Here is a 23,847-nt window from a genome sequence, read left to right as displayed (position 1 = left end):
CTGGTCTGTCAGAGCTGCCACATGAGCTGCCCTGTGTGCTGCCTGCAGCACTGCCCTTGTCTTTGCTGTCATCCTGCCACGTGGAGTAATTGTCTTGCAAAACCACGTGTTTGAAGCAAATTCTCTTGCAGCTTCTTTCAGTGCTGGCAGTGTGATCTTGGGCTACTTGCTTAAGTTCAAAATACTAAATTCACATTTCTTTGGTTTTTTTAATAGTCAAGAACAAGATGTGCTCTGAGAGACATCCAATGTGTTTATAAGGTGAGCTTCCATTAAGATATTGGAAATTGGAAGCCACATTGAATATTGAAGCCAAATATTAAGATCTGATAAAGGGCATTAAGTGTCTGTGAGTTTGGCATGTGCTGTCTAGCATGAACACAGCTTCAGGAGTCTGCGTGTGCAGCAAAAACCAGTGTGAGGGAAGAGCACTACAAAAAGGTGATGTGTCAAGTGAGAAGCTGAACCTAGAATTCTGAGTTTCATTTTCTCCAGCTCTGCAATGGGGATAATTGTAAATACCTTATTCATAGATATATGTCAAAAATTAGTAAACTGTCCACTTGAATGTTGCTATTTATCAAATATGGTAACACTGCTGCTCTATAGGAGAGATCTGTAGGCAGCACACTTCATTTGCAGCAAGCTGCTGCAAAAAGCTAACAGCTGCTTCCATACTAGTTAATTAAATTAATCAAGAACTAGAATATTAGTTTAGATAGTTCAGGATTCTTTTCTGTTTCCTTTCTATATTAGGGAACACATAACTCAACTGTGAACCAGATAACTTACTATGTAATCTGCTGTGCAAAACCCCCATATTTAATACCTCCTTAACGGGGATGTTAAGATGGATTAATTATTCTTTGTTCTGGTCTCTGAAGATAAAGGGTAATTACTATTAATTATGTGTAATTGAAAAATTGCTCCTTCACAAAGACTCCAGTAGCATTAGCAGGATTTTAACTTTTTGCTGCCTATAGGGAGTCTTACAACATTCCATAATGTTATGGCAAAGACTGCCATAAGGTTAAGAAGGGTCTCAGCAAGTCTTACTCACTTTCCAGCCCATACCTGAGACCAGGATTTTCAGACATAGCAGATCTCAGAGCAGCCTGCGAGACAGGACTTGTGTTTTGTTCTGTGATGAATGCACTGAAACAGGAGGTGCAATTTGAAGGGATGGTTGTTAATTGAAGATGCTGTAAGACTTTTCCTCTGTAAATTTCCAGAAATCTGTGGAATAACCACTAAAGGCAAAGTATTAGAAAACAACAAACAGCCCCAACGAAGTGAGAGATTGCCTATCTGGGAAGGAAGCTTACAAAAAAAAGAAAAAAACCACCCATGACTCGTTAGTAACTAGTACATCTTAGACAGCAGAAGTGTCTGACAGAGTGGAGACTGTGATGACATATTTGAATTTAGCTGAAAAAAAAAAAAAGAAAAATTAGAATTTTTGCAAGAACAGAGCACTTTCAATTGTATAAAATTAGTGGATAGGTTTGCCTGCAACCTGAAATTCCTAACAGCCTCACTGATTTCTGTTGTCAAAATATGTAGGTATATAACTTTCTTTAATTACAGTATGAACACCTTCCTATGCATAAAAATCTGACCTTTAAGCTCTCCAGGCAAAATAAGGATAATGACATTTATCTACTTCAAGGAGTGCTACAAATAAATTATTGAGTTATTATGCACTTAGGCAATATAATAAAAGAGATAACAGAAACTCGTATGGCATAAACATAGCCTACCCTGAGTAACCTTCTTCACATATGAGTTGGTGTAGGGGCCGCTCTGAAACAAAAACAATGTGTCTGGTGCTGCTGTCATCTTGCAGATCTTTGCTCTCTGCTTTTCCTTTCCCCTGAATTCCCATGAGCAGATTAAGCCAAGGCCCTATTTTGCAGTAAGATGTATCTGCTTATGTTGCTGCATATTGAATAATCCTTTCTTTACGTGGCTTTATGTTTAACTCCAGCAGCCTAGGAGCAGTTTGGGATCAGAGTCTTCCGCAGAGCACTGGGCTCCCTGATGAGGGAGGCAATGAAAAACATTTTCCAGTGTATCCATCACTCAGTGCTGAGGCATCCTGGAGCAACCTTATATAATGTGTGCCTGCTGCCTGGGCAGCGGCAGCGCGTGCAGGGGAGAAGGGGGGCTGTGCTGGAGCTGCTCAGTGGGGTACAGCCAGAGCACCCCTTGGCAGCTGCAGGGCCTTGGCTTGTGCTGGTGTCAGCTTGGTGCAAGGAGTGTGTCAGTCACTGCCTAGCTGAGGCACGCGGGTCTCAGCTCTTTGCCTGACCCACTCTGACAGAGACCTCCCTACCTGGCTGTTCTTGCCTAGATCCAGTTTTAGCTGCAGCGTCCCACAGCCCAGCACAGCAACTGAAAGCCCCTCAAAAGCAGAGTAGGGTGCAGTGTGTGGTGTGATTTGGGTGGGGAGAATCAAGAGTGACTTTGTTTCTGCTGTGCTGACTGGGGGTGCTCACAAATGCGGTAAATGCAAACAGATTTCCAGAGGCAATGGCTGTTACAGATCAGAGAAGACAAAAAGCACTGGGAGCATCTGGCCTATTTTGGGAAGCTTGCTAAGGCTTTTTTAAATTATTTTTTTCAAATTTTTTTTCTAAAGATGTGCTTGCATGTGAGTCAGAGTGTCAACATTTGCCACTTTTTTTAGCTATATGCACCATGAAGACCGAAGCAAACAAAAAAAATATTTTGCTGGATTTTCAAAGCTGTTGCCACCAGTTGCCTTAAGGGCACAGGAGTTTGAGCTACATTTGAGATGCCTTCTGCCTGCTGCTGGTTGGTTCCAAGCTAGAGCTCCTGGTGATGCACATAAGAACCTTTTCTCAGTGCTTGATAGCATCCACCACAGTGAGATGACTGGGGGGAATTGACCCAGGGTACATCCCTCAGGCCTCCTCAGGAAAATTCCACGGTGTTCATGCTGGAACTCAAGGAGTTGTTTCTATGTGACCTTCTGTGTTCCTGTTTCATACCTGTGATGCATAAAAGATCATGTTTATCCCCCTGTAACATTAGTGACTTAATTAGAGCTGAATTTGGTCCTAGTGTCTCTGAACATGAGCAGCTTCCATCAAGTCATCTAAAGGATCATATCTGGTTTCTTCTCTCTCTCCGTATTGGTGGCATCTGGTTTCATTTTCCATCTTTCCTAAGGGAGCTCACTTTCCCCCACATTTCAGCATATGCTTGTTGTATGTCAGCACCCTGGGCTGCCCACGTGTCCGTGCCAAGCCAGGTACCACTGTTCCAGCCAGCAAGGCACAAGATGGTGTAGAGACAGAACGTGAGACACATCAGCAATTATTGTGGACTGTGTATGTAGCTTAAAACCAGAACCTGCTTACAGGTCAAGAAACTAAGCTGGAACCAGTTAAGTGTGGGGCATTTTCCTCTGTGTAGAATGTGTAGAAATAGCAAGATTTTTATCCTGTAGAAGCCAGTGGTTTTGCAGTGTGGCTGCTCTTTGCAAAGACCAAAACTGGCACTGCAGGGACACCATTTTCAGGGTAAGTGCCAGGGAGGGACCCTGCTGATGCAATAGCACCACACTTGCAGCATTGCAATTTAATGTCCAGCACTGTCTGCAGGACATTCCCAATTATTTCTGAAGATGCTGGCATGGGAAATTTTTTAGATGTCACAGTTTGTTTCCAGAAGATGCATTGGTTCTTTTAACTTGTTCTATTTCTTCTGCTTCCCTCTTCCCACCCCAACTACTTGGCCAAACCACAAATTTTCTTAGCTTTGTTTGTGGCACACAGAAGGACAGCTATTAAATCAATAAATATTAAGTTTTTATTTTATAAGATGTAGGATTCTTTAAAAGCATAAAATGATGATTTTGAATATTTATTCGATTCCTCTAAAATATATGTTCAATTTCAGCTCTCAACATTTTAATGTATATTACTACATTGATAAATATTGCTATTACTTGAAAAAGAATACTTACTCTCTGTTGTTTCTCTATTATTATTATAATGTTATCCAGAATTGTAAGATTAGCACCTGTGAGTCAGATCACAGACAGTAACAAAATCATTTTAGAATGATTTTATTTAATTAATTTACTTAAATTATACATACTAAGCTCTTTTATTTTTGGGACTTGCAGGGTGCAGGTCTTTCTCTGTAAGTGTGGGGGCAAGTAACTTCATTAGTCTTTTAATAGTCTCTTAGCATCAGAGACGGATGGTGTCATCTTGTATTGAAGCTCATTTTAAAATAAAATTGCAGCAATTTATAACATGGATACAGAGCTCCTGCTCCTGTTAATGTTCCCTCCTACTCCACCCCATATTCTCCAACAGAAAGCTACCAGAGTGACAAAGACAGGAAATTGAAGGACAGGTACTAAATCTCAAGTTCAGTTCTTTGGCGCCTTTCACACATTATAGCTTTATAGAGGAGGTGATGTTTTGAGGACAGGGTATAAGTAACTTTAGATTAAGTAATGGACTTAAGAACTTCCTATGCAAGCAGACTGTGGCTGTCAGTGCCGAGTAACCGTGCCACTGATGCAGTCTGCTGTTCTCTGTATCATTATTCATAAGCTGCCATGCCAAACTGCAATCAAACTCCTCAGGCTGTGCTGAGGGGATTATCACACTCGCAGGGTGGTTAAAGTCACTTTGCCTCGGGTCTTCTGCCTTTGAAAAGTGCCCAAGGCTAATCACTGTGAAATGTGACGCCTGTCATGTCTTCTTGTTCAAGTATGTGCAGCAGGCCTGTCATTCACTGAAAGCCTTAACATCTGTTATTTCATGGTAATCCTCATGCATCAGGCTTCCAAATAAGAAACTGGTGGAGTCCAACAAGGTATGGCTGAGCCTTGGTTTGCATAATTCCCAGAATGCAAGGCAACTTGCTCTCCCTTCTGAAATCATTAATAAGCAATAAGAATATTATATAAGCTGGCATCTTTTTTTAAACCATGATAATTTCAAATGCTATTATAATTAGGATGAAGATGAGAGTTTGAGCTGGGGGAGGGAACAGAGAAAGGATTAAGCTGATCTCCACCATGACGTTAGAAGGTAGCTTTGTCTGCTATATCCTAGTTTGGACAATAATGGATATGCTTTAGAAACATGAAGAGGCAAATAGACAATTTATTTAAAAGTATTAATCCTTTTCATCCTGAAATGTTATCTCTTACCATAAATAGGATCACAGTTCTCCAGTCCACTTACATTCTGACTAATTGACCCTGTAGAAAAGCCTGAAGAGCAATATGTTTGTGTTGTACCTGGTGACTATTGGCTACATAGTGGGTCTCATAAAATGTACAAAAATATTCTGTGGCCAAGAATATCTTTGCTTAAGCTAGAGTGATTACTTGGTGATTGAGGCTGCAGTGCTATCACATCACAAGACATGGCATCTTGGGTGGCACGTCCCAAGCCTGACTGATCAGATGTGATACTTTAATAAAAAAAAGTTTAGTGTCTTAATCGAGGAGGTGGGACTTGCTGGAGGAGGAAAATAGGTGCAAATACGGTTCATAGATGTAACTAATAGGGCTGATTCCTTGGGAATAAGGAAGATTTAAATAGGCACTTGTCAAAATCGTTTCTCTCTAATGCTGCAGCAGCCCTTGGATCTGAGCATGTTCCTGATGTTCCCCCTCACTCACATGCACGAACACGGGGAGACAGGCGGGAGGAGGCAGCTGCACTGACACACTATGGGGTTTGCAAGAACACGATGGCAATTTAGAAGAGCGATTAAAAGATTGCAAACATTTATTAATAGCTTTGCTGCTGCAGCAGCTCTGCCAGAGAAGCCTTGCTTCCTCTGGGATGCTCTTACCTCCTGCCTGTTCCCTTCCAGAGCTTTAGAAATTGAAAAGTCAGGTTTGGACTGGGTTTCAGTTTAAAGCCATCATATTGCAGACTAGATTAACCCACTACCCAGGTGAGGGGACAAGGGGGACTCGAGTGTGGGAAAGAAACAAGAGAAGGTACACAGAGCAAAAAGATTTTTTTCCCCAACTATTTCTTGGTCTTTCTTTTCTTCCCTGTGCTGCTTTCTCTTTCTCAAATTGTTCCTCTTTACCCATTCCACCTCTTCTCCCTTGGGGCAGAGTGATTTTTTGTTCAGTGCATTGGCACTAGATTCAGATGGGGGCCTACAGTGCCCTTTTTATACTGTATAACAAAATCAATGAAAGATGGGCATAAAAGCAGTACTGGAGAGCATCTGCTGAAAATTCTGCAGAGCAATCTAATTTCCTAACCCTAGCATAATCAGTTCCTTTGTGAATCCCATGACTCTGTTGATGTCTCTTCAGAGTTTTAAGAGTGGGGATAGGGAGGAGGTGAACATTCAATTATATATATTAAAAAAAAAAAAAAAAAGAAGAAAAAGAAAAATAAAGGAAAGGAAATGGCAATTGGCAAAAGAGCAAGAAATCACCTTAATCTTCATGCTGATCCTGCTGAACAGCAGTAAGCACTGTAAATTAGATGGGCGATTCTGATGTTGGAGTGCGCAGTGTCTGAGGCATTTTTATCCCACAGAGCAGATGATGGTGACTGATTGATACAAGTTTGCAATAGGAGGATATTTATCCTACACATATGGTGACCTCCTCCATATTCCTACCCACAGTAAAATAACCAGTTTCTTCCTCTTTTTATTTTTCTTTTCTAAACTGCATCCTAAGAGAAACCAAAATGTCCAGACAGGCTAAAAGGAAAATACTTTTCTGTTAAACAACAAAGACAGCAAATATAAATGCTGTGTCCTGGTCAATAATTGAAGTCCTGGCCAATATTTGAAGTCCCAGTCAGCTATAGCTGAGTTGGATATGACTGTGGTATTTCCTGTACATTATGGTCAAGCAACTGGATGTACATTGAGCATCAGCACCTTTCTACCCGTGCTTAACTTTTTAGTTCCATCAGGAGCAATTTTCTTTGGTTCATACACTCATTTTAATCATTCCACCTTGCAATTTTAGAAAAATCTTGTTGCATAATTACTACATCTCTGCCCAGTGCAGTAGAATGGGCAGAGGGGAAAGCAATGTGGATTCACTGGATCAGAAAGGAGAAAAAATTATGATGGTGAAAAAATGCAGGAATGAAATTAGAGTCGAATTGTGGGTCCTGGATTACTGTTACCTGAACCTGCTGTGGGCTGAGGTGGAATTTTTTAACTGCTTCCCCTGATCCTCAAAGGTTTTAGTTTAAATATTTTCTTGGTCAGTTTTCAAGTGTAGTGTTTGGAACTTGATGGGTATGAATTTTTGTCTGTTGCAAGGGAGTGTTGCTTATGAACACTCCTGGTTATCTCTGTTCACCCTGTACAGCATGCTCTTTGTGGGAAACTGCACAAGCTGAGACAAAACAGAAAACATCCTCCCATGGGATGTTTAGGAAAGTTTGTATAAATTTCTGAGAGATTGGCAGAAGAGTCTAGGACTTAAAAAGGCTTGCTTTTCTAGGAAATCTGTGTAAAACTTTGAACAATCCTAGGCTAAAAGACGGAGAAACCACCAATATATTTGAACTAATTGCTTGTTCACTTTTTGTCTTTAGGAGCTGGAATTCCCCTTATTCAGAGTAGCCAAAGAATGACATCAATGAGGAAGAAACAGACCTGGAGGTTAGAGAGGTACCTGGTCTCAGGTAAGAAAGAATATAGATAGGAACCTGCAAGCACCAGTTCAACCATTTTTTGTCTGATGGTTGCAGCCCCTTGCAGGCAGTAGCAGCTATATAGCTCAGCTGCTCTATGAAAATTCTCATCCTTCTCTAGCAGTAGCTGTTTCATTCCTGTTGGTTTCAGTACCTTTAGTTTGCTGTGTGTGAGAAGAAGATGGCTCACAGTCCGTGGCAATTAGGACATGTGTTGGTGGAATTGTTTTGTTGGGATTTTTTTCATGTTCTACAGGATATTTTGGGATGTATCAGCCTTTACAAATATTTAAAGCAAGAAACTCTATTTCATTAGCATTTCCCTCTTCCATCAGGATCTTGGCCTTTACTAAGGCTCTTGCCTCCCATATTCCTAGTTTTCTTTTTATTAATTGTTTTCATGCTCATTAATAAAACTATAGATTGTGTTTCTTAAGTATCAGAATTACCATTCTCTTAGCCATAGAACTGTCACTCTAGCCTTTGCCATTGGCATTCCCAGGTATTGTTAGGACAGATGCTCCCTCTGGGTACACTGGTTATACCTCTGGAAGTAATTGGAATTGTACTTTGCAAATGAGCAATAAATATTGAGATACGTCCTGAATCTTGTACTGGCTGCTACCTCTACATTCAAGTGGCAAGTAACAAGACTACAGCTATGGATAGAATACCTTGCTCTGAGATTCAAATACAGCAAAGGACCAAAGTATTAAGTTTCTGAAAAGTAGCAAAGTGAGGCTTTTGTGTTATTGCTCACTGATATGGGAACATTGCAAGAGAAAACAGGTATCATTCTCTGTATCCTTGTTAGGAGACAGGGAAAAGGTAATAATGAGGAAAGGGAAGACAGGTTAGAGGTAGTAGCAGAAAGGAGAATTGTCCTTTTATGAGAGCCAGGTACCAGTAAATAACTTTTAAGTGCTAAGAAGGTGGTAGAAGGCAGGACAGGAATGTTTTCAATGTTCAGATTCTTCTATGGAGTAAATCAGTTCTGATTAGGAAAAAAATCATGTAAGATAAAATATTCCTTGACGTGAATATAAAAATTATGAAGCTGCACATGATGAACCTATAAAATTCCAGAGTAAGTATGTTTTAAAACTCTATCAGAACAAAGTCATTAACTTTTAACATAATGTATCTTGCTGCTTTCATGATGAATTATAAATTGGAGGTAAAACAAAGAGGCAGCTCATATAAAGCTGCATCATCCTCTGCTTTTGTTCAGACAACACTGTATAACTCAGCTGTATAACTCAGCTGGTAGCAAAAAGTCTGCCAAGCTCTGTCATTGTTTAATATCACAGCATGACCTGAACGCAGACTTACCTTCTGCCACCACAGAGTGCAGTGCTGGGGACCACTGGCAAGGACCATAGAGCTGGGGAATATTGCTCTTGACAGCACCACTGAACACTGGCAAATGGAGAGAACTGAAATACATTGCTCTATTTATTCTGTTTGTGTGGATTTTCATCACCCTTACTTGTTTTCAGTTCAAGTAACAGCTATTTGTGTATTTTATTTTTCAAGATTTTGCTTGCAAAGGTTTGACTTTATGTTCAATTATGTTGATTGTGTGTGCTGTTGTCCAGAGCTTGCTTTCTCACACAATGCTTGAGTGAGCAACATGATACAGCCATTAAACTTAGTTTATGGAAAACATACAAGAATCATTTTTATCACATTGTCTTAAACTATCCACATGAAAGAAATGTAGCAGATTTCCTCATGTTCTGTCTCCAAATCTTGCTTTCTGGTGTTTTCGTTTTGTTTGGTTTTTTTTTTTTTTTTAAGAACGGTAATACAGGCTTCAGGACGCTGCTTGTGTTCTTCTTTAGCATTGACTTTGTATTTTCCTCCCTTCCTGATATTATTTTCCTTCCTTTTAACCCAGTATTTGTTTAAATTATTTACCCCATGGTTAAGTATTCATGCCCAACCCCTTCAGTCCCTGATAAACACAGTAAATTACTGTGATTTTCTTGACTAGGACTTGTGCTTTACTTACTTACATAGGTGTTTATCCTAAAATTCATGAAACATCTATCTTTATTGTCTTAGGTTTGAGAAAGGACATGTTTCAGGAGAGCTCCATCTGTGTCTGAATAAAATCAACATGAACAAACAATCATTAGAATTTCTTTACTCTGGGCACCTGGTGTTCTATGCAAGGTCAGGAAATCACACCAATCACACCCTGTTTTCCTGCAACGGTACTAAAAGAGTTACAGCTGTCTGTCAGCTGGGTTAATTTATCTTACAATGGAATAAGCAAGTCTGACTTTTCTTGTTAAAATTCTCATGTTGTTTTATCATAGGGAATACTGAGATGCACCTAGTAGCACACCTCACCTAGAGGTGAGGGTTTGTCAGCTCACTTGCTTGTTGCTGAGCCCAATTGCTGAACAATGTCACCAAATCTTGGTCAGAAAAAAAGTTCTTTGTAATCAGAATGAGAAGTTCAACTCTCAGAGTTCTGTTCAATCATTTCCATAACAAACTAATTAATGCGTTAGAAGCTCAAGCTGAGAACCAGAATGGTGTGGATAATGATGTGGACAAAGGGGGTTGAAGTGCCAGTGTACATTTCTAAACCCTCGTGATGGATGTTACATTATTCACAAAGCAACCATGGCTTTTGGGTGCTTATGAGTAATGACTAGATCTGGATTGTTTAGTGTCCCTGTCCCCCAAGGCCACTGCCCTTTGAGAGAGAACAGTGTGTACCACAGTGTTTGGCAGCCACACTCCCAACCTGACGCAGTCATTTTGGGGGGGCTACGGAGCTGGCAGAGATGACTCATTCCGCCTCAGTGGCTCATTGAGGAGCTGCAGGGAGAAGCTATTTATAACCAGACCTTTCAGGTTCAGTGCAGCAGCATCTTCAGCGGGAAGGGGACAAGAATGGGGATGGCACATAAGACTTTTCAGATACAGATCAACCCTCACCCCAATATTGTCCCTAGAGCCACATAGCCACTAGCTGACTTTGGCCAGCATTTTTCCCAAGTCTTTTGCTCAGCTGTCTGGCTGCCGTGGTCCTGTTGCAATATTCTGGTGAAAACTCATCAGCTTCTCAAAGAGCAGGGAGGCAACTGTGAATATCGTCATGTGAACAAAACACAAACTCTTTCTACTGTAGCTTCGAAGCTGAAACTTGATGATTCTTTCTGACTCATGGCCATAGCATTATCACCTCTATCTTTTCTTTGTCCATGTTTATCCCTGACTCACCATTAAGATGAACTCTTGTTATGGGTGTTTTCAAACAGGCTTTATGCTGCCAGCAAATCCCATTTAAACCTCCTGAGGCTTTTCTTCTATACAAGCTAACACTATAAAACTTCAGCTGGTTTCCTGATCTTGCTGTGGACTCATTTCATCTTTAGGTGCTTCCATGACTCCACATGTGAAACAGAGATAATGATACCTCCTGGGTTAAACACAGTGGGATCTGTAGTGATGAAACACCACCTAAGTGGTTGTGTTATTATCAGAGTCACAGTACAATAGGAAAGCATTTTACACAACAGCAGAGGACAGCATGTGTTAAAGAAAATATTTGCTACAAATGTGTATGTCTTTGTATCTGGACTTTATCGTGAAACATATTAGCATGCATAAAAACTTTATGTCAAATTAAACTTCTTTGAGTTTCTGTTTTCTTAACTGACTTTTGAATTCAAAGCAAACAAAACACCAGGGATCCTGTTGTATAAATGCCTACCTTGTTATTTTTCTACCTCTGTCCTATTCTTAAACCAATCTGCATGCATGTCTGGAACTGGGCTGGAGTTAGATGGCTCCTTGTCTCCACTCTGTTGCTTCTTCCCATAGTTTAAATGCTGCATATTTGGCCCTTCATCTTCTCTTTTTTTCCTCTTTACTTCTTTCTTCCTCTCTGTTCTTCATTTGGGAGACAATTGGCTGAGCAGTGTGCAGCTGTTGCACAGTTTGATCAGTGTAAACACTCTGTGTTAAGGCCATTTGGTAGATCCATATTGGTTTCCTCGGTGGTCTCTCTTCTGGCTGCCCTACATCCCTGTGCTATGGACCCAATGCTATAGTAGCCTTTTTACAGTGGGTTGTGTTCATTATCTTCATACAGAAGATAATAATTCTTGCCTTCAGCATTGGCAATGAGTGAAAGGAGAAGTCTACCTTGCATAAACCAAACAGTGCTGCAATGATAATTTATATATCGAAGTCCAGCTATGACATAGCAGAGATAGGTGAATGTGACATGCACCTCATGACCTGGACTGGAGGTTGCCTCTGCACCGTGGTCCAAACTCTTCCTAGCTGTCACATTATTTTCTGTAATGTCGGTTTCATTTTGGGAAAAGTAGGCATTTGGCTTTTACGATTGCAAATAAACTTCCGAAACATCAACAAAATGTAACTGGTGCAGAGATATTTGTACCAGTTTTGAGAAAAAGAGACCATATTTCAATGACATGAGGTGCAGTGTTTCATGGGGTTTTTTTGAGGGGTAAACTAAGGTGCTTATAACTCATAAGTGATTATAATTAGAATGTCAGTTTTGCCTCTCATCTTCAGCAAATTTTGCATGGTAGATAAAATGGTTCTTAGAGCCATTGGTTTATCCTTTTAGCAGCTGCCCTGTCTTCCCTTTGGCACTTTGGGTAGCCATTAGTACATGAGTAGGGAAGTGCAGCTGGCTCCCCTGGGTGTCTCATCACTCCACTTGGCCTGAGGCTTTCGACATTCTTGAGCAGACCCCTGGAAGGGGATCCCAAGGACGGTAAGTTTGACCAGAGAGTTCATAAGGAGATGTGTCCAGGTTTGACTTCATGAACCCAGAACCAAGAGGGCTGGGGTGGGGGGAACCAAGAGTGTTCATACATGTCAGAGCCTGAAAGGATTTACTTCCCTGCATTTCCAATTGCTTGTTTTCTATCTGGGGAAAATCCCTTTTGACAGCCCAGGCGGTGAGCTTCTAATTCCTGTCTCCGGCTCATTTTTCACTTCAATCCCTCAGCGAACGGATTTTAATGCTTGATGGATTCAAACAAAATTATTTCTGTTCCTGTGGCTTTGCAAAAGCCTCTAGGGTGTGTGTGTATGTGTGCACAGGGGAGGAGGATGGGGCTTGTTTTCGTTACACTCCAGTAAGCCTCCTCTTCAAGGGAGACCTATTTCATTTCTTCATTAAGGGCTTTCTTGCTGATGATTCCCCCCATGCTGTCCTCCTGGCTCTTGGGTCACAGGAGGACCTGTAAGACATTTGCTGTTCCAAGGGGAACAGGATGCAATGTTCCAGATCAGTGTTTCTGCAGCAAGTGGGGATTCAGATAATATGACCATACTGTGCTTCCAGGAGTAGCACTGGACTGGAGGGAATAACTATGAGAAAACTTTAATCCTTCCCAGCTCTCACTGGGAGTGAGACAACACCACAGGCTGAGGGATGTGGTTAGTGACTGAAGCATAATGTGGGTAATCAGTAGTGTTTAGCATTGACATCTTGTTTGAACATGTGTACAGTTCACCCTACTGCCATTGTAATGGAAAAGTGTTGCTTTTTATTACTTCTTAAGTTTTCTTCCATTTATTTAATTAATATTAATTTTATTTAATTTTATTAATTTTAAATTAATTTCCAGGTTCTCTTGCCAGCAGAAATCACTGCAGGGAGCTGTGCAGGGGCTCTGCTTGCATAACATTCAGTAATCAGTCAGAATTTCAGCTGCTCAATGACCATGTGTTTCTGCTGGGCTTCTTCCACAGAGTTCCTGTGTCTGGGAGGCTAAACTATTTAAATGCTCAGTATCTCACTCTTCTATTCAAATCAGATCATTGTCATCAAAATTTACAAAACAATCACTCTATGATACACAGCTCTAATCTAATCTAAATCTAATAAGGATTTATAACTAATAAAAGCTAAATATCCTCATTATTCTTTGAAGAATTTAGAGTGTGGCATAAAGTTGATGATGTCTGCCAATGTATAAAACTACTGTTGTTAGGATTTGCTAAGTCTACTTGGTGATACCATATCTAGATTAAGTTGTCTCAACTTATTATAACTGCTCCCAAGCTGTCACATTGTCAGTCAAGGCAAAAATCTTGTGCCTGAAGTTGTAAATGTATTCTATGTTTCTTTACAGCATATGCCTATCTTTTAGGACAACCTCCTCTGTCCACAGCCTCCTGTGAGTATTTGTTTAGAGTTACTGATCATCATAGATGATGATCCGTATTGTGTCATGTTGTAAAGCTGGTGGATCTGAGGACTACAAGGTGTAACTTGCAAGTTTGTTCCTTTTTATCTATTTCTTTATATTATTTCAACCCCCCAGTTCCTCTTCTAACTTTAGGGTTTTTCAGTATGTGTTCTCATTTTTTATTTTGTTAAATACGTTGTCTACAGGTGAGAAGCCCTATTTTATTAGTGTATTTTTCTAAGATGTTGCATCAGAGACTATTATTTTGCATTATAAATACTCAAAATTATACATAGAGTATGTGTGGAAGTTTTAGTTGTAAATACAGTAACAGTACTTCAAGAATTATTTATCTAGTTAATATAGCCTTACTTGTAATTGTATTTTTATTGCAACTTTGTCGATAATCCTCAAGATTTCAAGCCAGGGATAATAAATTGAAGTGGTAATGAACTTTGGAACTTCATTAATAAAATGATGCACAGTCTGTTAGGTGGAAGAGGACATTAATTTATGAACCAATAGATACTACTTGCCTGAAGGCTTCAGTTGATTGTTACAGCAAAGGTACAGGCAAGTCTCATTAGCATCTAACTGCAACAGTTTTATCAACAGGATTTGCCAATAAATGATAGCTTTTTAAAATACTGATTTCTACCACATCATTGAAGTGAGGACAATGGAGACTGGAAGTTATCCATAGTGACAGAATACAGTGTCAGTACCGCTGAGAAAGCAGCATGTTGGCTTTTCTCTTCACTTTCTTTTTCACTTAGTGACTGAGACCAATAAACCTTTCCATCTCTGGAAAGTCTGAGAGATATGACTGGTGTCTTTCAGCTGGAAAATCAGTATCAAGCTTTTCTCTGCATTCCACGTTATACCATGTTATACTTGCTGCCATTGGCTCAAGTCTAGGGCTTGCTGTACCTCTGGCACACTAAACAATGCTCTTTCCACCACCCTGAAATGCTTTTCAGTCTCCTATTTACTCATGAATCTAGTCTCTATAACCCTTTAATAGTGACACGCTTATCAGTGTCATCTCTGAATTTTACTTGGATATTCCTTGCTGTATTTGTTGTTTTATTTTTTAATTGCAGGTAAGACTGCATCTAGCATGGTACTCGGGTGCCATTGCCCAATGTAATAAATAATTTATTTCATTTAAAGCTGATAGCATATTCATTTCCCACTGCAACACTGAGCTTTCCCCTATGAACATTTCACTGGAGGTGGCACTGCAGAGGTCTTGTCTGTGTTGTGCAAGCTCTGCTGCTGCTGGCAAAATGTGCAAAGCTGATCCATGACATTTCTGGCTTCTTCTGCATGCCAAATATATTTTTAGTTTATCCTGGTTATCATAGACCATGTGTGGTTCTCCATGATTTGATCTTTGAGCTTACATCTCTCAGATCTCTTGTACGCCATATTTTGTATTTTCATGGAGTTTAGATCTGACTTGCACTTAATTTTGGACTGGATGACTGCCAGAGGCTGGTTCTTTGACCTTCTATCAGTTTTGAAAATTTTGAGGGTGAATAAATTCCCTTATTTAGAGAACAAACCTTAATTTGGATTTTCTGAAAAATTCTTGGGAGAGACACCCCTTAGTAATCTTTGAAAAGGTAAGAATCAGCAAGGCACATGCATTTTTTTAGCTTCACCTTATTTTTTTTATTAGTCTTAACATTTCATTTTTACGTGAAGTGCACTATCTCATCATGTATATGGATTTTTAAAGAGTCACTGCCAGAATTGACTGGAACCTCTTAAACATTTCAAATGCATCAAAATTGAGTATTAAGGAAAATAAAGCTTCTGATTGTCTTCCTTTTTACTGGCATACATGGCTTTTAAATAAACATGGATTCATAGCACATATACATGCAATTTATGATTTCCCAATTGCCTTCTGTATTTCCAGACTTTCAGCTCTTCAGAACATCTCAGTAGCTTCTTTTCTGTTGAAGTTACACCGCATGGCATCTTTTTATTCCTGATACCATCTGGCATTCCTTAATCCCTCTGCACCCAAACTGCTTTCAAAGTTATTCCTTATTAGTGACGCATTTCCAGCTGTCTCTACTTAACCCAATGAAGGCTTTTGCCATGTCCCTGCTCCCGAGCCTGGGCAGCTGAACCATTTACAGTCACAGTGGCCAAGGCTATGCCTTGGGAGGGAACATGCTACAGGCAGTCCCTGCACTAGAATCATGGTGTGGGAATGACACACTGGCAGAGGGGGTCAGTCTCCAGGTTCTTCCAAGAGAAGGACACCTTTTAAGTAAGAAATATATTCAAAATGCAGCCAATACTATTTGTCTGATTATGGTGTATTACAACCTGATATTTCAGTAGAACACAGAGCAATCGTTCCCATGAGATTCACAGAGAAATGGCCCAGGCTCTCAAAATAAATAACCTTTAGGGCACTTCCTTGAGATATTGTTTTTGGAAAATATTATCAATCTCCAGAAAATAAATCTAATACACCTCAGTTTGTTTATGTAGCATTGAGCCCTGTAAACATCCACACTCATTTCTCTTGGCTGCTGCTCTGATGTGAAGAGCTGACATCACCATTGAGTGACAAAAGTACCAAGTGGGATTTCTGTTCTCACATGCTCTTCCCAGGACAGCCGGTATAAGCCACAGGGGTGTAAATGAGCAGATGCTTTTCTCTTCTTGTGCAGATACTTTCTGTCAGAGGGCACATTGCTGAGCAAGAGTCTCTAGGCTCAACTCCTAAGTTTTGTCTTTTTTCTTCTGCACAAGTAGCTGCTGCTGCTGTTATTATTGCTATTATTAATCATCAGTATTGTTATGTGATGCTGCAGCTCTATTCCCCTTCTTCTAAGATGTTGTTTCTGTCACAGTCTTTTCTGTCTTTGATCACAACCAAGAAAATGGCTTTGACACTGTATGTATTCCCCTAGCCCACTGCAAAGTCCTAATCCTTCTAATAGCTGGAGGTTTCAGTTTAAATCTTTTATTAATATTCAGTCTTAATTGTAAAGCACTTCAGTGATATCCAAAAGCCTATCTTACATAACAGTCTTATCCACATTTGAGTTCTTCAGAGCTGGAGTGTCAGGAAAAACCTCTGTTTGATCTGCCTCGCCTGTCATTAGTCCTCACGCCTTTAATGCACAAACCCATTAACAATATATTTCAACTGTCTAAGCTCAGAACATGTATATTTTTAAATATTTGATATTATTAGAAAGAGTATGACTTGCTGTCATGTACATATTTAAGTGGTATTGTGAGCAGAGTCTTTATAAAGTCTTCTGGGAACCTTGTTTGCAGCTCTAAATCATCTGGAAAGTGAAAGAAGCTATAGGAAATTGAGGTAATTAAGACATTTCATAAAGTGACAGTGATGATAAGATCCTACTATGCCTTAGGTTTTCCTCAGCTGGATAAACAGGCAAGAGCACCTGGAAACTGGGAAATACTTCCTTCCTGATGGTGGATATCCCAGAAAGTCACGGAAAAGTAATAAAAGAGAGACCTTTTTGCTAATCATTAATACATTTTTGAATTACAGGTTTTAAGATTGTAATTAATTGTAAATGATCATTCACTTTCCTCTTACAGTGATTCACCTATTTTAGGAAATTGCCAGCTCTTCCCAATGTTTATATATTTTAGTAAAGACTAGGAGTGAGCCTTCGCACTAAAACTCTGGCATATTTACAATATGAACCCTTAATGTTTATTTAAGGAGATGGTTTTCAGAGCATTGATTCAGCTCAGACATATAGTGTCCAGACTGAACAAAGCCCAAAGTGCAAAGATAGTCTGAAGTGAGAGCTTTTCCAGTAAACTAATGTAGAAAGCACAGTTCGAAAACAGTTTGATGTAATTAATAAGCAGATAAAAGAGAGATATAAACTTGTGCTTCAGACGGTAAATATTAACATCTCCTTAAAATCCACCTACAAGGACAAAGGACATACCAGCACATGTCCACAGTTTGTATGTCAGAGTATGTCAGAGGCAGATTTCTGTTTCGTCCAGCTTCTGTACATGCTGTGTTGAAAGATTTTTAGAAGCCTGCAATACTTTCTCCTTTGCATCTGAACAGAGAATCTTAAATCCAAAATCCTGAGGACCCCTTTGGAAAGCAGATGTTACTTCCTGTTCTTCACATGGAAAGGAACTAAGCCATAGTGCAGTAAAGCTGAAATCCCTGTAGGAACTCTTCACTGGGGGGAGGTACCAGAATTTATCATTTCTGATTCAAGCAAAATTTTGGGCAGTAAGGGTGGTCATGAACTCATCTTTTGACAGCAGTTCCCTGCTTACACACTGGTGTATGTTGATTGCCTGAAACTGCGAAGCTGATTTTTGACACTGCACAGCTAAAACTACTTATTCTGTATGTTATTTTATCCTTTAATAATTATGAAATAGAAATGCTAGATATTGAATTGTAGGAAATCACTAAAAACCTAAATTATTCAATATAACTTGATAATTGTACTAATGAGATTTTGTTAGATACAACATATCACATAGAAACATAGCACCCCTCTGAAATGAAAAATACAAAGCATTTTGCAACAAACTTATTTGTACAATTGACAACTGAAAGGTAATTTAGGCAGGGTGATACTACTGAAGCTGTAATTTTGTTCAGGACATCAGGTCTTCTATTTAATTACTGAAAAAAAATTAGATCCCTAAAGATAAGGAATTCTCAGTGCCTCTGTCTAGTTTCCTGTGCCAGTGGCACTGGTAGCAGCATCTTGTCCCTCTCCCTCCATGAGCCTGCTGGCTCAGCAGGGAGGTGGGCATGCGTGCACAGGAGCTGTTTCAGCTGATGCTCAAACAAGGTGTCCTTCCTCACTGGCATCCTAGGGCTGTTTGTGATCTGAAAGGCACTACTGGCTGCTGACAAACCTGACCACATTTTGTAACTCAGCTTCCTTTGTAACAACTTTTCTTTCTGGTTATAAACCAGATGTGCCAAACCCTGTCTCTCCCTGGAGCTATATTCTACTTATAACTGTGCTGGTTATGTACCAATATCAATGTTCATTAAATAAAAAGATTTGAGAGAGAGCAGCTCTATGGAGAGAGAACAGCTACCCCAGAGATAATGAGTGATTCACTCCAGTTGATCCCAAATGAATTTCAACTCACTATAGTTATTTCTTACTCTTGCCTGTTTGTTGTATAACTGAGTTTACATTGTATAATGGAGTTGTTCCATGACACATTCAGTTGTTCAGCTCATATTTTAGTTGTTGGTATTGAAAGGGTCAAAGGATGAAAGCAGTGCCTACTTTTATTCTGATTTCCCAGGTGCATCAAAAGTGGCAGAATAAAATATGAGGACTGATGTATGATAATCTTGTTACACCTTAATACTTTTCCCACTGGAAAATGTCCCTCTCCCAAAATAAATACAAGAGGTCTTCTTTGCCAGGAGACTGGCCTGAGATCTGGCTGCTAGACAATGAGCATGCAATAGCAATTTATTCAGCTTTGTCCCTAAACTTCCAACCCTAATTGCAAGTATCTGGCCTTCAGTGCTGCTCTCTTTCCATTCCCTGAACTAATTCTTAAGGCAGTTGATAAAGAAATGTTCCTAGTTGAGAAAAAAAAAAAAAAAAAAAAAAAAAGGCTTTATTTTTACCTGATAATCAGGAATACTTTTAAATGCAGCTGAAGAGTCCACCTGTCTCTCTGAAAAGCAGATATAATCCCGAAGTCCAGATCACATTTCAGAAAGAAGTAACTCCATCACAAATGTAGTTTACTGTGCTTATAAAACATTTGCATGCGCTTGTGAAAAGCTTTGCTCTTACCAAAGAGCTTTGCTCAGGTCTTCTGAAGAGTAGAAAATTATGAAGTGATTTAGTTTTCTCCCTCCTAAGTTAATTATTGCTCTCAGTGTAAACCAAAGACAAGCTGATCATTGAGCATCCCTTTGTTATTTACTATTTGTCATATTATAGTTTTATGCCTCCATACTGTGTCAAATGAAGAGAGAGAGACCACTGCCACTGTTAAAACCACATCAGTTTTGCTTCAGTGATTTTCAGAGGTTTGGGGTTTTTTCCTAGAACCTGTACTTAGACCTTTAATATGTTTCCTGCCTGCCTTGTGGTTCATCTCCACGTGCACAGCAGTGCTTTTTACAGAGATGTGACTGTGAAGTTGACTGTAGTTTGGCAACAGAGATGTGTGATATGAAAGAGGTGACATTTGCCAGCCGTGGGTTCTACAACTGCAAAGCTGAGCCAGCTATATCAGCTTAATTAATTGCATTCCTAGCTGTATGAACTGAGACTGAGACTCAAAAAGGGTGTGTAGGAAGGAGGTAGGGTGAGGAGTAATTCCAGGAAAATTATTTACTTTTGTTTCATTCCTGGAGTAGGGAAGGCTGGATCCTTTCATATGAGTCTAGCTAGAGTTAGGCCACACATGATAGCTCAGGGAACCCAGCTGTATCTGTTCCATTGAAAAGCAGAATTTCTCTTACATCTTCTTTCATGTTATTTTTTTTTACAAGCTAAGAAAGGGCTGGGGCATAATCTCTGTGTGAAATGTGGTCTCCTTCTCTGACTGGCCTCTCATGTGCCAACACATGAGGTTGTAAAGGCAAGGTCAGATCTGTGCCCTCACAAAGCATCACAGTGAAAAGATTTGTTGCTTCTCTTTGGAAACAATTCCCCTCTTCCACACTCATTATTGCACTTACCTGTTTTTCCCACTGCAAACGTTGTGGACATAACCTGGCCCTCTTGCCAGTCCTGTATATTTACACTATAATATATAGGGAGCTTCACCTTTGTCCCTACATACTTCTTCTGTCCCTTGTCTCTCTGTCATCTGGCTTTTCTGCAATTGTGTTTTTCCTGTCATTCATCTATTTCTCTTGTGGACTGTTATTTTTGTTCCATTGCCCTTCATCCTCCTTTCCCATTCCTGTAGGCTTATTATAGGATCCCACTGCAGCCTTTCCATTTCAATGCTATTTGACCATAGAAAACAGTGACATTCAATCTATCTGCCACTGTCCTGACAAATACAAAGGGAAGTTCTCCCTTTGCAATCAGGATGCAAGTAACCTGAAGGATGGATTTGAGCACAGGGATTACAGCTGGAACAATAATGCCTTTGTAATACTGTCAGGATTATTCCTCTCCTGTGGAGAAAAACTTGAGGAGCTTCCTCTGGAGGAGACATGCTTGTCTAAATACAATATGCCTGAAGACCAACACTTGGCATCTATATGACTCTTGAAATATTATGTGTTTCTAAAATCCTCTAAAAGCAATGGATGGGAAAGGGAAAGGCCTTAAATGAGGGCTAGGCAATTAATATTTTACAGGACAGATTCCTGATTAGTATCCTGATTCTCACCCCAGGCCAGCTTAGACTTCAGTTTGCTTTAGCAAATTGTTTGTATGATATCATACTTACTCCAGATGATTATGTTCTTGAAAATGCAGGCGGGAGAAATAATAAAGACTAAACAAGCATCACAGACATTTTGTGCCTTCCCATCAACAGCTTGCTGGAGACGTTTTTTAATGGGCAGTATTCACACATTTTACTCTTAAACTCCTTTTCTAGGCCTTTAACTGAAATGGAATTCAGGGCAGTCAATGCAGCCCTTGTTTGTTTTAACAATATTCCCATTTTTGTCAAAATTTTTCTCTATGCACAGGTGAAGCCAAAAAGAATTGACCAAACCCTTCCCCCAAAAATGCTCATGCATTTGCTCACGGGCTTGCTTTTTGATAAGCACTCTTACAGAAAGCCACGATTTTACACTTGCAGGCAGTGCTGTTTGTCATTGCACGCTGGAATTGGATCTACCTTCCCCCGCCAGCCTCAGGCTACTCGCTTGCTCCAGAATCCCCTAGGCTGGGGAGGGAGCACAGCTCCTCTCTGGCTTGGCCTTGGACTGAATCACACGGAGAGTTTAACTCAGCTCTGTCTCAGGAAGCAGTGAGCGTGCATGTTACATAATATCATCTTCATGTCTTGAGGATTCAGGCCTGTCCTCTTTTGTGCTGCCAGATGGAAGAGGAGCCACGCTGTCTCTGGAGAGATGTCCCTACACATCTCGCTGCTCAGCTGTGCTGGAATTAATGTGCTTCTCTCTGCAGCGGAGCACTGTTTTTCCCTGGCATTTGGCTCCAGAATAACTAGCTCTTTAGTATGCAGTGGATGCTATACAGTCACTGGGATCCCAAGATTAATTTGTCTAGAAAAAGAGATACATGAAGAACCTCCAAAAGGAAATTGTGGGAGGATGTACTCCAGATTCAATAGCTATGGTTTGTTCCCAGCTGAAACCCAGATACAGGTGTTGTGGACAGCCAGGTTTCTGCTTTGTGCTCTCACTCTGTCCCATTACAGTTTTTTCAGCTGCTGCTGCTGTTTTGTTACTCAGTTCTGTAACATGGCCCCTGACTGCATTGTTATTGCCTCTTTAGTTAAGCCGTTTCATGCCCTGATCCCTGACGTGCTCTCCAGTGATGAATCACACCTGCACTAGTGAGTCCCTTCTTGCTAATGAGACATGCTCCAAATTCTGCAGTGCTCAGTTGATTGAGGCAAGGAGCTACAACCCACCTGTAGACAGAAATGGCACTACAGTCCTCAGGAATAGCTCAAAAGACCCCCAAGGAGGGTGAGGGCAGTGTTAGTCAAGCTAGCAAGAAATCTTACCTGTGGGACTTCCTCACAACAATGCCTCATCAGCACCAGCTGTAACTCCAAAAACAGCAGCTTCTCTAGAAGCAATGTTACATCCTGATGGAATTAACTCCCCAAGACATGGAGCTATTGAGAAATATTTCTTTCAGCCTCCTGCTACGGCTGAGATTCCTGGCAGAAGGACCTCTGTAGCAGCCATGGCTCCAGCAATGCAGGTGCAGTAGGGAAAGCTAGGAGTCATGCTCATCCACCCATGAGTAGTGATTCTGCACTGCTGACAACAAACAGGAGCAGGCTGTTCTGAAATAAAAACCAGCCCACAACAAAACCCCAAAAGGTACCTTGGCTATAATTAGGAGCTGAAATGATGCTGCAGGTTTGAGTGGAAAGTTTGTGCTTGACAAACGTCCCTGCCATGAACCCCTTCAGCAGCCCATTCAGCCACTACAACAGCTGCTGCCAAGCATCCTAAGCGGGAAGGGGGCAGAGGGGCCAGCCTCTTCTGCTCTCTGCCATCCATAGGATGGATGGAGGGCACCTTGGGCAGGAATTGCACTTGGCTGCTGTGCATCTGATGGTGATAGCACAGCTGACGAGATGAAGCAACGCTGAGCCAGGGCTGCAGCATCTTCCTCTTTCCATGGCAGCTTTGCCCTGACCAGCACATGTATCTGTAGTGGTGGGGGCACAGCAACACAGGCTGCAATGGGACCCCAGGCTGCAGAGAAGTTGCACTTGTATTGTTGAAGAGAAGACTGTCATCACATAGTAACTGCTGTGCATGTGCCAGCAAGAGCAGAGTGAGCATGAGTAAGCTTATTATGCGATAATCACACCTTCATCTTTCTGGGTGGATAAACTGCTGAGGTATCCAAGTCTGGCAGTGAGGCACAATCACTGTCTGAGGATGAGCAAGAAGCAACTGGGACCTTTCCCCATTGGAAATGTCTCATTTGATGCCATTATCTCTTTCTGTTTTTAAACAGAACATCGTTATTGAACCACCTGTTGCCACTTAATTACCTGTGTTTGATTACAAAGATGTTAAGTAATCGGCTTTTTAGGTACAAATTCCTTCATTTTTATATCCTTGCATAATGTCCCCTAGCAAAGCTTTTATGTCCATTTCAAAAGCTGCATTAAAACTTCTCCCGTGAGCTATGTCAGGGACACAGAGGCCCAGCCTCCTCTCCTGAACTTTGTGAAATCTGGATCAAGACTTTGAATCCTCTCTGTTATACTGATCAGACCTATAGGTGCCGACCTCTGGGGCAGTG

The sequence above is a fragment of the Lonchura striata genome, chromosome 15, assembly GCF_050655825.1.
Source record: "Lonchura striata isolate lonStrDom1 chromosome 15, ASM5065582v1, whole genome shotgun sequence".
Taxonomy (NCBI): domain Eukaryota; kingdom Metazoa; phylum Chordata; class Aves; order Passeriformes; family Estrildidae; genus Lonchura; species Lonchura striata.
Note: the sequence above shows the minus strand (reverse complement) of the source record.